At 48.8% G+C, this 14,701-nt stretch overlaps 1 protein-coding gene across 2 annotated transcripts in view; it reads left to right on the top strand.

The window, feature by feature from the left end:
• The first annotated feature begins 792 nt into the window (after positions 1 to 792).
• LOC140717721 (REST corepressor 2-like) overlaps positions 793 to 14,701 on the top strand; it is a 51,696-nt gene continuing 37,787 nt past the window's right edge. Inside the window, exon 1 of one of the 2 annotated variants that reach the window (XM_073031404.1) lies at positions 793 to 919. The gene's annotated coding sequence lies outside the window, so the exon portion shown is untranslated. Of the gene's footprint in view, positions 920 to 1,149; positions 1,368 to 14,701 lie in introns of those variants that run through there. The other variant, XM_073031403.1, reaches the window with a different exon arrangement.

The raw sequence follows: 14,701 nt of genomic DNA, 5'->3' as shown, positions 1-14,701 counted from the left end.
TTTGAAGGCAGGAGAATGGGGTTGAGAGGGATAGTAAATCACAGCCGTGATGGAATGGCAGTGCACTCGATGGGACGAATGGCCTGATTTTACTCCTATGTTTATGGTCTTATTTTGAGGGCCCGTCGTTTTGTACTGTATTGTATTGCCCTAGTTATTTTGGACTGAACTCACTTACGGTGGATTGGGAATGTTTAGGTTTGAACTGGGTTCAATTGTCTGTCGGCTTGGCCGGGCGTGTGACGTGTGGGAACCATTGTCCCGGATAAGACTGTTCTTTTGGATTTGTCTCGGTGCGGGACGCCCTGTTTCAAATTGGATTGTGGTGGCTTGTCTCACTTTGAGCTCGGGGTTATTTTTGGACTTGGGCTGCATTATTTTTGCAGAGGGCTGCATCGCCCCGGATAAGGTTACGCTCTGCCGGGCTGGGCTGCGATGAATGCCTTCCTTGCTGGCTCGGGGTAGATCCCTCCCTCGAACTATGTCATGGGGCTTCTGGGGTCCGGGCGGGGGTGGCCCCGAGTCGGGGTGGGTTTGCACTGAACTCCTGGCCCGGCCTGGAATTCCTCTTGGATCGGCTCGGCTTGACCTCAGATGAACCAGTCTCATCTGAGGGGAGTCCATTCCTGCCTCCTCCGGAGCTGAAAACAACGCCGGCGAGTTTGAGCAGAGGCGGCGGCTCCCGGCCACACACAAACAGACACGGCCGGGGTGGTCACCTCCCCACTGACCCTCAGCCTCGGGGCAACCCCCTCCCCACCCCACCCCACCCCACCCGCTGCAACCCGGGCGAGTTCGCCCTGTCCGGCTGGCTTTAGATAAAAATAAAAGGAGCCGCCGGGGATCGCCCCGAGGTCGCGAAGCCCCCCTCGGAGGGCCGGGACGGGACGGGACGTGCGGAGTGCGGCGTGCTCCGAGGGTAGGGTTTACTTTCGGAGGAGGGCGGAAGGTTCCAGCCGGAGGGGGGGTGCGGTGGTTGAGGGGGGGGGGTTGCTCGGTGAGGCGGCGCTCCGCCGGCACTACTTTCGCGCCGGGGCCGGGCTCTCATTGTGCGCGAGCACCGGAGCCGCGCGCGGGGGGTTTGCGGGCGGGCGGGCGGCGCCGCCGCCGGGGCAGGGGCAGGGACAGGGGGCAAGGGGAGCGACCCGGCACCGGGCAGCCGGCTCTGCACCATCACCTCCCCGCTGCATTCAGCACTCTGCACGGGAGGCGTGGGCAGGCGGCAGCGGCAGCGGCGGCTCTCTCTCTCTCTCTCTGTGCGAGGAAAGAAAGAAGTAGAGGAGGAGGAGGAGGAGGAGGTGGCCAGGAGGGAGCGCGCACTTGGAGGCGGCGCAGAAGTGGAGTGGCCCGGAGGCACCTCCTCACAGGTAGGAGGAGAGGGCGTGAGTGTAAGGATGAGGGGAAGGGGGAGGGCGTGTGAGTAGAGCAGGGTGAGGGTGAGTGAGGGAACAATGGTAGGGGAGGGTGAGTGTGAAGATGAGAGGTATGATGAAGGGAAGAGTGGAGGAGGGTGAGGGGTAGGATGAGAGTGACGCTGAAGATGAGTAGGATGAGGGAACAATGGTAGGGGAGGGTGAGGATGAGGGAGATGATGAAGGGAACTGAAGAGTAGGACGGTGAGGGGGAGGAGGAGAACGAGGGATGGGGTGAGCGGGATGATCATGAGGCTGAGGGGTAGGGGAGAGGGGAGGATGAGGGGAGGATTAAAGGTAGGGGGTTCGGTGAGGGGTTGGGGTGAGGTGTAGGGGAGAGGATGAGGGGTAGGGCAGGGGAGGATCATGAGGCTCAGATGTAGGGAAGAGAAGAGGATGAGGCTTGAGGGGAAAGGGAGAATGGGGAGAGGGGCGGGTGAGGGGTAGGGGGAGAGGGGAAGATGAATGGGAAAGGAGAGAGAATGAGGGAGAGGGGAGGTTGACATGTAGGGGTGAAAGGGAGGATGAGGGGTGGGGAGGGATGTGGATGAGGATAGGGGAGAGGGAAGGATGAGTAGGAGAGAGGAGAGGCTGAAAGGGGGTATTGCACACTGGATGTTGGGTTTGGAAGGGGGTATTGTACACTAGATGTTGAGTTTGGAAGGGGTATTGTACACTGGATGTTGGGTTTGGAAGGGGTATTGTACACTGGATGTTGAGTTTGGAAGGGGTATTGCACACTGGATGTGGGGTTTGGAAGGGGTATTGTACATTGGATGTTGGGTTTGGAAGGGGGTATTGTATACTAGATGTGGGGTTTGGAAGGGGGTATTGCACACTGGATGTTGAGTTTGGAAGGGGTATTGTACACTGGATGTTGGGTTTGGAAGGGGGTATTGTACTCTGGATGTGGGGTTTGGAATGATGGTATTGTACTGGGTGTGAGGTTTGGAAGGGGGTATTGTACACTGGGTGTGGGGTTTGGAAGGGGGTATTGTACACGATGTGTTTGGAAGGGGGTATTGTACACGGTGTGGGGTTTGGAAGGGGGTATTGTACACTGGATGTTGGGTTTGGAAGGGGGTATTGTACACTGGGGTTTGGAAGGGGGTATTGTACACTGGATGTGGGGTTTGGAAGGAGGTGTTGTACACTGGGTGTGGGGTTTGGAAGGGGGTATTGTACACTGGGTGTGGGGTTTGGAAGGGGGTATTGTACACTGGATGTGGGGTTTGGAAGGGGGTATTGTACACTGGATGTTGGGTTTGGAAGAGGGTGTTGTACACTGGATGTGGGGTTTGGAAGGGGGTATTGTACACTGGGTGTGGGGTTTGGAAGGGGGTATTGTACACTGGGTGTGGGGTTTGGAAGGGGGTATTGTACACTGGATGTGGGGTTTGGAAGGGGGTATTGTACACTGGATGTTGGGTTTGGAAGAGGGTATTGTACACTGGATGTGGGGTTTGGAAGGCGAGGGTATTGTACACTGGATGTGGGATTTGGAAGGGGGTATTGTACACTGGATGTGGGGATTGGAAGGGGGTATTGTACACTGGATGTGGGGTTTAGAAGGGGGTATTGTACACTGGATGTTGGGTTTGGAAGGGGGTATTGTACTCTGGATGTGGGGATTGGAAGGGGGTATTGTACACTGGATGTGGGGTTTAGAAGGGTGTATTGTACACTGGATGTGGGGTTTGGAAGGGGGTATTGTACACTGGATGTGGGGATTGGAAGGGGGGTATTGTACACTGGATGTGGGGATTGGAAGGGGGTATTGTACACTGGATGTGGGGATTGGAAGGGGGTATTGTACACTGGATGTGGGGATTGGAAGGGGGTATTGTACACTGGATGTGGGGTTTGGAAGGGGGTATTGTACACGGTGTGGGGTTTGGAAGGGGGTATTGTACAGTGGATGTGGGGTTTAGAAGGGGGTATTGTACACTGGATGTGGGGTTTAGAAGGGGGTATTGTGCACTGGATGTTGGGTTTGGAAAGTGAGGGTATGTACACTGGATGTGGGGTTTGGAAGGTGAGGGTATTGTACATTGGATGTGGCTTTTGGAAGGGGGTATTTTACACTGGATGTGGGGATTGGAAGGGGGTATTGCGCACTGGATGTGGGGTTTGGAAGGGGGTATTGCGCACTGGATGTGGGGTTTGGAAGGGGTTATTGTACACTGGATGTGGGGTTTGGAAAGTGAGGGTATTGTACACGATGTGGTGTTTGGAAGTGGGTATTGTATACTGGATGTGGCGTTTGGAATGGGGGTATTGTACACTGGATGTGGGGTTTGGAATGGGGGTATTGTATACTGGATGTGGGGTTTGGAAAGGGGTATTGTACACTGGATGTGGGGTTTGGAAGGTGAGGGTATTGTACTCTGAATGTGGGGTTTGGAAGGTGAGGGTATTGCACACTGGATGTGGGGTTTGGAAGGGGGTATTGTGCACTGGATGTGGGGTTTGGGAGAGGGCATTATACACTGGATGTGTGGTTTGGAAGGTGAGGGTGTTGTGCACTGGATTTGGGGTTTGGAAGTTGAGGATATTGTACACTTGATGTGGGGTTTGGAAGGGGGTATTGTACACTTGATGTGGGGTTTGGAAGGGGGTATTGTGCACTGGATGTGGGGTTTGGAAGGGGTTATTGTACACTGGATGTGGGGTTTGGAAAGTGAGTATTGTATACTGGATGTGGGGTTTGGAATGGGGGTATTGTACACTGGATGTGGGGTTTGGAAGGGGTTATTGTACACTGGATGTGGGGTTTGGAAAGTGAGTATTGTATACTGGATGTGGGGTTTGGAATGGGGGTATTGTACACTGGATGTGGGGTTTGGAATGGGGGTATTGTGCACTGGGTGTGGGGTTTGGAAGGGGGTATTGTACACTGGATGTGGGGTTTGGAATGGGGGTATTGTACACTGGATGTGGGGTTTGGAATTGGGGTATTGTATACTGGATGTGGGGTTTGGAAGGGGGTATTGTACACTGGATATGGGGTTTGGAAGTTGAGGGTATTGTACACTGGATGTGGGGTTTTGAAGGGGAGAGTTTATGATAGTTATTTTTGTGCGCAGTTTGGAGGAGTTGCTGTTGGTTTGTGCCTCAATCCTCGGGAACCGAGTTCCATGCGTCTCTGAATAGGAGGGGACTCCACTCGGACGGAGAGTGTCTTGCTGTCTGGGCTCTTTGGGGTCCAAGGATGGTGCCACTGTGACCAAATTGCTCTGTGCAATTGAAAACATGGCCGCGGGGGCTGTGAATCGCAGGCAGCACAGGACTAGGGCAGAGTGTGTCGGTTTTGGAGGTAGGGGGAAGGGGAGACGAGTCGTCTGGTTGGTGACAGAACCTGGCAGGGGTGTTGATGCAGAGCTGTGGCCCTCCCAGTGAGACTTGCTTTGTGTTCATCTGGAGGAGGACGTTTCTTTAAGGCATTAACAGAGGTTGTTTGTAATCCCTACCACTCACATCTGTTCTATCTAGTGCTAGAGGACTCTCTGTCCCTTTGCTAATTGTAGTGTGTCAGCTAGCTGGGAGGGGAGTGTTTCCATGAGGTCTCGGCTGATCTGAATCTCAACTCGATATCCCCAGTTAAAGATCTATTGCTGTGTGTCAGAATCTCCTGGGGTGCCCCACGACTCGGGACCCCTTTGTGTGAGCGATCCTACCAGTGCTGACCGAGTTGGCTGTAATTCAAAGGTGTTTTTCGTTCCCTCGCCAGAGGGGGATTATTTGCTGTCTGTCAATACCGGTGTTTTTTTTGTCCTTCCCAACCTCAGGAAGCCACAGAACTGATTTTTCAAGGAGGTAGCCTCGGGGGATTTAGCCGCTGAGATACAGGAATGAGTCATTTAATCTTCCCCCAACCCCCAACCCTTTTCCTTCTCGTTGCCCTCCCTGGCACCCATCTTCTCAGACTCCCTCCCCTGTATACGTGAAGCTGACTTTTTTCTTCTCTTTCTTCTCCCTCCCCCCCCCTCCCCCCCCCCCCCCCCCCCCCCGGTGCCTGAAGCCACAGACGGTACGCCACTTCCTTCCCACCAGCTGCGATGTGTCAATTCAAACGCGTTCCAGGAAGTTGTTCCTTCCTCTAGCCCCCCCCACCCCCACCCCCTCAACCCCGTCCCTGGGCAGACACTGCCACCTTGGTCAGTAGGGGGGAGGAGTGATGGTGATTCAGTGGGAAGAGGTTGTTTGCTGAGTGAGTTGGTCCAGGGTTTGTTAAATCGGGGGTGGGGGGGCGGTGGTCTTGTTTGGTTGAGGTATATGAGATGAATTAGGCCATTTGGCCCATCACACAATTGCTTCACCAGTCAATATTTTTTAAACCTCCTTCCCACGTACCCCTGAACCTGCTTCTCAATCAAGAACCGGCCAGTCTCCACAATGAATTCTGAGTCATTGCGCCCGGCAGTGAGTGGTGCCTGATGTCTGGTTCTGGTGTCCAGGGGTTGATTTTGGACGTCAGAATCAATGAAATCACCACTGATGTACAGAATGTTGTGCAATTCATTGGTGGCGACCTCTTCCTTTCTGTGTTCAAAGACTATTACCTCACATCGCTGTAGTTTTGTATTATTTGTTTTTTTTTATGTCTGTAGACCATAAAAATTTACAGCAAATTACAGGCCCTTTAGCCCATTATGTTGTACCGACCATGTAACCTACTCTAGAAACTGCCTAGAAGTTCCCTAGCGCATAGCCCTCTATTTTTCTAAGCTCCATGTACTTGTCTAAGAGTCTCTTGAAAGACCCTATTATATCTGTCTCCTCTGCTGTTGCAGGCAGTGCATTGCACACACACCCACCACTCTCTGTGTGAAAAGCTTACCTCTGACATCCCCCTTGTACCTACTTCCAAGCACCTTAAAACTATGCCCCCTCACGTTAGCCTTTCAGCCCTGGGAAAAAGCCTCTGGTTATCGACACGATCAATGCCCCTCATCATCTTATACACCTCTATCAGGTCACCTCTCATCCTCCGTCGTTGCAAGGAGAAAAGGCCGAGTTCACTCAACCTATTCTCATAAGGCACGCTCCCCAATCCAGGCAACATCCTCGTAAATCTCCTCTGTACCCTTTCCATGGCTTCCACATCCTTCCTGTAGTGAGGCGACCAGAACTGGGCACAGTACTCCAAGCGGGGTCTGACCAGGGTCCTATACAGCTGTAACATTACCTTATGCCTCTTGAACTCAATCCCACGGTTGATGAATGCCAACAGACTATATGCTTTCTTAACAACAGTGTTAACCTGCGCAACAGCTTTGAGTGTCCTATGGTCACGGACCCCAAGATTTTGCTGATCCTTTACACTGCCAAGAGTCTTACTTATTAATACTATATTCTGTCTTCAAATTTGACCTACCAAATGAACCACTTCACACTTATCTGGGTTGAACTCCATCTGCCACTTCTCAGCCCAGTTCTGCATCCTATCGATGTCCCGCTGTAACCTCTGACAGCCCTCCATGATATCCACAACGCCCCCAACCTTTGTGTCATCAACAAACATACTAACCCACCCTTCTCCTTCATCCGGGTCTTTTATAAAAATCACAAAGTGGGGGGGGGGGGTGTCCCAGAACAGATTCCTGTGGAACGCCAATCTCCATGTAGAGTATGAACCCTCTACAACCACCCTTTGTCTTTTGTGGGCAGACCAATTCTGGATCCACAAAGCAATGTCTCCTTGGATCCCAAGCCTCATTACTTTCTGAATGAGCCTTGCATGGGGAACCTTATCAAATGCCTTACTGAAACCCATATACACTACATCTACTGCTCTTTTTTTGTAACTTGTGGTAACTTTTTAAAGTATAGCACTGTGCTGCAGTCGCAAAAGAAATTTCATGGCAGCACAATAGCATAACGGCTAGTGGTGCCGGCGACCTGGGTTTAACTTTGCTGCTGTCGTTACCGAATCAGGGAAACTCCGCCCCTGGCGCTCGACATTCCCTTGACCTTCATTCGTGAAGGGGCTTCAACCAGAGGTTAAAGTAATGCTCAAACCATGCCACTCCCTGTGAGGAGTTTGTACTTTCATTCCCCGTGACTGCATAGGTTTCCTCCGGGTGCTCTGGTTTCCTCCCACATTCCAGGGACGTACGGGTTAGTGGATTAATTGGCCATCTGGGTTGAATTGGGTATCGCGGGCTCATTGGGCCAGAAGGGCCTGTTACTGTGCTGTAAGTAAATTTTTCAGTGATTAAAATCAACCTGATTGTAATCACCGCAGTGAATCCTCACAGTGGTAGGCAGTGTGAAACTCACTTAGTATGGCTCTTGCAAAGGCGATGCCTGAAAAAGGCAGCATCCATCATTAAGGACCCCCCCCCGTTACCCAGGACATGTCCTCTTCTCATTGCTGCAGGAGGCTGAAGACATACACTCTGAATGTTTTAGGAACAACTTCTTCCCCTCCACTGTCCGGTTTCTGAACAGACAGCGAACCTATGAACACGACCTCACTTTCTTCTTGCACTAATATAATTTTTATACTGTATATTATTTTATTTAGAGTGTTTTTTTCTTATGTATTGCAAAGTTCTGCTACAGCGAAACAGTGTGTTTCATGACATACACCGGTTGTGTTAAACCTGATTCCGATTTAGGCCACTGCCCGTGGGATGTTTGCATTCTCTCGCTCTGCTATAGGACTGATGGTTGGCCTGGGTCTCTCTTTGCACCATAAACACTCAGTGTCCTTTGGACCTTGCCTTCGTCACCAGGACAGCTCAAAAGAACATGTTGGCCTTGATGGGGTGATTCTGGTGAACTTCTACTGAACAATAAAACAGATGACAGAATTGATGGCAAAGTTTGTGGACAATGTGGAGCAGCAGGTAGCGTTGAGGAAGAAGAGGGGCTATAGCCGGACTTAGACAGATTAGGAGAATGGGCAAAGAGGTGGCAGATGGAATACAGTGTTGGGAAGTGTATGCACTTCCCAACACTCTGGAAGAAATAAGAGGGTAGGCTTTTTTTCTAAATGGAGAGAAAATTGAAAAATTTGAGGTGCAAAGGGACTTGGGAGTCCTTGCGCAGGATTCCCTAAAGGTTAATTTGCAGGTTGAGTCTCTGATGAGGAAGGCAAAGCACGAAGTCAGCATTCACTTCAAGGGGACTGGAATATAAATCAAAGATGTGATGTTGACGCTTTATAAAGCTCTGGTGAGGCCTCGCTTGGGAGTATTGTGAGCAGTTTTGTGCCCCTTATCTAAGAAAGGATGTGCTGACATTAGAGAGGATTCAAAATAGGTTCACAGAAGTCATTCCGGAATTGAATGGCTTGTCATATGAAGAGTGTTCGATGACTCTGGGCCTGTATTCAGTAGAGTTCAGAAGAATGAGGGGTGACCTCATTGAAACCTATCGAATGGTGAAAGACCTCGATAGAGTGGATGTGGAGAGGATGTTTCCTTTAGTGGGAGAGTGTAGGACCACAAGACACAGCCTCAGAATAGACAGTCAGCTTTGTCGAACAGAGATGAAGAGGAATTTCTTTAGCCAGGCAGTGGTGAATCTGTGGAATTCTTTGCTGCAGGCAGCTGTGGAGACCAACTCTGTGGGTCTATTTAAGGCACAGCTTGATAGATTCTTGATAGGTCAGGGCGTGAAGGGATACGGGGAGAAGGCAGGAGATCGGGGCTGAGAGGGAAAATGGATCAGCCATGATGAAATGGTGGGATAGACTGGATGGGCCAAATGGCCTAATTCGCTCATGATCTTAGAGATTCCAGTAGTGGAGATTTTCAGAATCTGTTTATTATTTTTGCTAGTACTGGGATACAGTACTGTGCAAAAGTCTTAGGCGCCCTAGGTTTTTTAATATAAATTTTGTTTTAAGTTTTTGTTTTTTGTCTTTTGCATTAAATCATTAGAAAGGGATGACATAGGGAAGGTGTAGAGTCTCTATGGGTTGAGTTAAGAAATGGCAAGGGTAAAAGGACCCTAATGGTAGTTGTATACGGGCCTCCAAACAGCAGCCAAAAACGATGTGGATTACAAATTAAAGCAGCAGATAGAAAAGGCCTGTCAGAAGGGCAATGTCATGATAATCATTGGGGATTTTAACATGAAAGTGGATTGGGAAAGCCAGGTCAGTACTGGACCTCAAGAGAGTAAAAGGGATGGCTTTTCAGAACAGCTTGTTGGTGAGCCCACTAGGGATGGGCTGTGCTGGATTAGGTGTTGTGCAATGATCCAGAGGTGATAAGAGAGCTTAAGGTTAAGGAACCCTTGGGGAACAGCGATCACAATATGATCAAGTTCACTTTGAAATCTGAGGAGAAACTAAATTCCAATGTGTCAGTATTTCAGTGGAATAAAGGAAGTTACAATGGCATGAGAGGGGAACTGGCCGAAGTTGGAGAGGGACATTTGCAGGAAGGACAGCAGAGCAGCAATGGCTGGAGTTTCTGTGAAAAATGAGGGAAGTGCAAGGCAGATACATTTCAAATAAGAAGACATTTTCGAATGGAAGAAGGACCCTACTGTGGCTGACAAGTGAAGTCAGAGCCAAAGTAAAAGCAAAAGAGAGGGCATACAGGAAGCCAAAGCCAGTGGGAAGATAGAGGATTGGGAAACTTTTAAAAACCTGCAGAAGAAAACTAGGAAACGAAGGTCATTAGGAAGGAAAAGATGAATTATGAAAGGAAGCTGGCGACTAATATCAAAGATGATACTAAAAGCTTTTTTAAGTATATAAAGGGTAAAATAGAGTTGAAGGTACATAGAGGACCAATAGAAAATGACGCTGGAGATGTTGTAATGAGAGATGCAGAGATGACAGAGGAACTGAATGTGTACTTTGCATCAGTTCACAGTGGAAGACGTCTCCAGTATATCGGACATTCAAGAGTGTCAGGGAAGTGAAGTCTGTGCAGTGAAAATTACAACTGAGAAGGTGCTCAGGAAACATAATGGTCTGAGGGTGGATAAATCTCCTGGACCTGATGGAATGCACCCTCGGGTTCTGAAGGAAGTAGCTGGAGAGATTGCGGAGGCATTAACAATGATCTTTCAAGAGTCGATAGATTCTGGTGTTGTACCAGATGACTGGAAAATTACAAATGTTACTCTGCTATTTAAGAAGGGTGGGAGGCAGCAGAAAGGAAACTATAGACCTGTTAGCCTGACATCAGTGGTTGGGAAGTTGTTGGAATCGATTGTTAAGGATGAGATTACGGAGTACCTGGAGGCACATGACAAGGTAGGCCAAAGCCAGCATGGTTTCCTGAAAGGAAAATCCTGCCTGACTAACCTACTGCAATTCTTTGAGTAAATTGCAAGCAGGGTAGACAAAGGAGATGCAGTAGATGTGGTGTACTTGGATTTTCAGAAGGCCTTTGACAAGGTGCCGCACATGAGGCTGCTGAACAAGATAAGAGCCCATGGAATTACAGGCGAGTTACTAGCATGGGTGAAGCATTAGCTGATCGGCAGAAAACAGAGAGTGGGAATAAAGGGATCCTATTCTGGTTGGCTGCCAGTTACCAGTGGAGTTCCACAGGGGTTGGTGTTGGGACCGCTGCTTTTTACGATGTATGTCAATGATTTGGATGATGGGATTAATAGAGTTGTGGCTAAATTTGCTGATGATACAAAGATAGGTGGAGGAGCAGGTAGTGTTGAGGAAACAGAGAGCCTGCAGAGAGACTTGGATAGTTTAGGGGAATGGGCAAAGAAGTGGCAAATGAAATACAATGTTGGAAAGTGTATGGTCATGCACTTTGGTGGAAGAAATAAACGGGCAGACTATTATTTAGATGGGGAGAGAATTCAAAATACAGAGATGCAAAGGGATTTTGGAGTCCTTGTGCAGGATACCCTAAAGTTTAACCTCCAGGTTGAGTCGGTGGTGAAGAAGACAAATGCAATGTTGGCATTCATTTCTAGAGGTATACAATATAAGAGCAGGGATGTGATGTTGAGGCTCTGTAAGACACTCGTGAGATCACACTTTGAGTGTTGTGTGCAGTTCTGGGCTCCTTATTTTAGAAAGGATACACCGACATTAGAGAGGGTTCAGAGAAGATTCACAAGAATGATTTCAGGAATGAAAGGGTTACCATATGAAGAACGTCTGGCAGCTCTTGGGCTGTATTCCCTGGAGTTCAGGAGAATGAGGGGGGATCTCATAGAAATATTCTGAATGTTAAAAGGCCTGAACAGATTGGATATGGCAAAGTTATTTCCCATGGTAGGGGAGTCTAGGACAAGAGGGCAGAACTTCAGGATTGAGGGACATCCATTTAGAACAGATGTGAAGAAATTACTTCAGTCAGGGGGTGGTAAATCTGTGGACTTTGTTGCCACGAGCGACTGTGGAGGCCAAGTCATTGGGTGCATTTAAAACAGAGATAGATAGGTTCTTGATTAGCCAGGGCATCAGTGGGTATGGGGAGAAGGCAGGGGAGTAGGGATGACTGGAAAAATTGGACCAACTCATGATTGAATGGCGGAGAAGACTCAATGGGCTGAACGGCCTACTTCTGCTCTTATATCTTATGGTCTTATTAGTATGTCAGGTGAAAAGAGCAAGTTTTAAATTACTGAACATTCATTTTCCAAAAAAAAAATTAAATGTTACGGAAAAATGTATTTTGTTAATATGGGCAGGGTTGAGAACCAGAAATGCCATGGAAACTGAGTACAGCAGATGAGAGAGACATCAAACTAGACGTATCTTCTAAATTGGAACAAGTGCTGTACTGCTGTCAGCTTGGAACCACTGGAACCCCAGTGGACCCCTCAACAGTCCAGTGAAGTCTTGTCAGAAGTGGTCTTCATGGAAGAGCCCAAGTGAAGCAAAACCAAGAGACTCACCTACGTACAAAAACTCAAGGACTGGGGTGCTGTCCAAATGGCGGCACGTGCTCGGTATTGATGATTCAAGATCTGAAATTTTGGCTCAGGTAGGAGGCAGTTTGTCTGTAGAAGAGACCGCTAATGGATGAGTGTCTGCAGCCAACAGTGAGGTTCCCTGCATGTTCAGGGCTGCATTTCTACCAATGGAGTTGGTGATTTGCTCAGAGTTAAAGGAATCCTCAGCGCTGGGATGTACAAGCAGATTCTCGTCCATCGCGCAGTACCATCAGGGACGCATGCCAGTGAGGAATCGAGTCATCCGCAGTGTGGCACGTCCTCCTGGAGATACTGAAAAATGCTGGGCCACTCGGCGAACACCAGGAACCCACCACCGTGAAAAACCGCAGTCTGAGTGCAGCTGTAGATCACAGACTCCGACAGGACCCCAGCCACCTAGAAAAGGCAGTACTAAAGAGAATTGGTGCAGTTTTGAAGAGATAGTCACAGCAAATATCGATTTGATTTAGTTTTATTTACTGTTGACTGCTCTTTATAGTAAATTTTTTGATATTGAGAAGCTTTACATTTCATTATTCTTGAAAGCATCCTCACTTTACAGTATTTTATTGTATATGCCTAAGCATTATTATATATGCTGTACACGAAAAAGCTCTTGTTTGTGTGCTATCTGGACAGAGCATTTCATACTTTTGTACATATTTGATTTAGTTTAATTCAGAGATGCAAACAAGCCCTTTCCGACCCACTGAGCCGCACCAATTTAACCCTAGCCTACTCACAGGACAGTTTGCAAAGACCAACTAACCGGTACATCTTTGGACTGTGGGAGGAAACCAGGGCACCCGGAGGAAACCCACACAGTCACGGGAAGAATGAGCCAACTTTCTTGCAGAGGACATGGGAATTGAACAAACAACTCTCGTGCCCCGAGTTGTAATAGTGTTGTGCTAACTGCTTTTCTACCATGGCGCCCATTCAGGGGACACGAAGGGGGGAGAGGATGCAGAATGAAATTACAGGGAGTTCCTAGGGCGCCTCAGTAGTGGAGCGTTTAGCAAAACACTACTACAGCACAAAATTGGGATTGGGATCCGAATCCTGCCGAACTGTACGTTCTCCCCGTGACCATGTGGGTGTCCCGGTTACCTCCCACGTCCCAAAGACGTACGGGTTAGGGTTAGTGAGTTGTGGGGGTGCTACGTTGACACTGGGTGCGTGGCCACACTTGCGGGCGTCTCCCAGCACATCCTCTGTGTCTGTGTTAACACAAGCGACGCTTTTCACTGCAGGTTTACACGTGCTCATGACAAAATTAATCCTTTACCAAGAGAGCGTATTACAGGTAGATAAAGTGCAGGGGTCACAGCGAGATAGACTGAAGAGATCAAGGGTTCATCTTTGTTGTATGAGAGGACCGTTTGAGCATCTGGGAACAGTGGGTTAGAGCTGTCCTGGAGCCTGGCAGTGCGTGTTCTCAAGCCTTTGTACTTTCTGCCCGATGGAAAGTGGGGTGGGGGGGGTGAGAGGAGAGTGGGTGACTGGAGTGGGAGGAGTCCTTGATTAAGCTGGCTGATTTTCCAAGGCTGTGGGAAGCATTTACACCTCCCTCCCCATGTGTCAAAACTGTTGCATCCGATCAGTCTGGCGTTTAGATCAGAATGGAGGCGTGGGAGACGGCACATGTTGGATTCTGGAGCGAGAAGCAGGCTGCTTCAGGAACTTGGACAACATCCCACGCACCATCAGTCTGCGGGATGTGACACTCGGCGAGTTGGGATGCATTTTTAGCGTTCTGCTGTTGTAATTACACCTGCCTTTGGTGTGTGTGTGTGACTGTTGGTGCTGTGTCTTGCACCTTGGTGCTGGAGGGACGCTGTTTGGCTCTATTTAATTCAAGTCTATTGTCATTTAACTATATACACGTATACTGTCAAACAAGATGATGTTTCTGCGAACCAGGGTGTAAAGCACAGTAATACACATGACTCACAATAACTTAGGAAAGTAAGAATTAAATGTACAATTGAATTGCACGTAAACAAAGTAAAGTCATAAATTTAAATATTGTAAGGTACGGTATAAATTATCCGGCGACACTTTGAATGTGATGTAGCAGGGAGTTCAGAAGCCTCGTGGCCTGAGGGAAGAAACTGTTCCCCATCCTGACTGTTTTTTGTTTTTATGCATCGGAGTCTCGTGCCTGATGGTAGAAAGTCAAAGAGGATGCTGGATGGATGGGTGGGATCCTTAATAATACTAAGGGTTCTGTGTATGCAATGATCTTCATAAATGTGTATGGTTGAATGACAATTAAACTTGAACTTGAAAGAGGGTCCTATATCCATCCACCCTTCGACCATCTGTCTCTCTCCACAGACACTGCAAGTCAAAATTCCTGCTTTCACTTCCCAGCCACAAAGAAATCCTATTACCCGTGGACAGGAGGT

The sequence above is a fragment of the Hemitrygon akajei genome, chromosome 28 (assembly GCF_048418815.1).
Source record: "Hemitrygon akajei chromosome 28, sHemAka1.3, whole genome shotgun sequence".
Classification (NCBI taxonomy): Eukaryota; Metazoa; Chordata; class Chondrichthyes; order Myliobatiformes; family Dasyatidae; genus Hemitrygon; species Hemitrygon akajei.
Note: the sequence above shows the minus strand (reverse complement) of the source record. Positions and strands in the feature narration are given on the sequence as shown.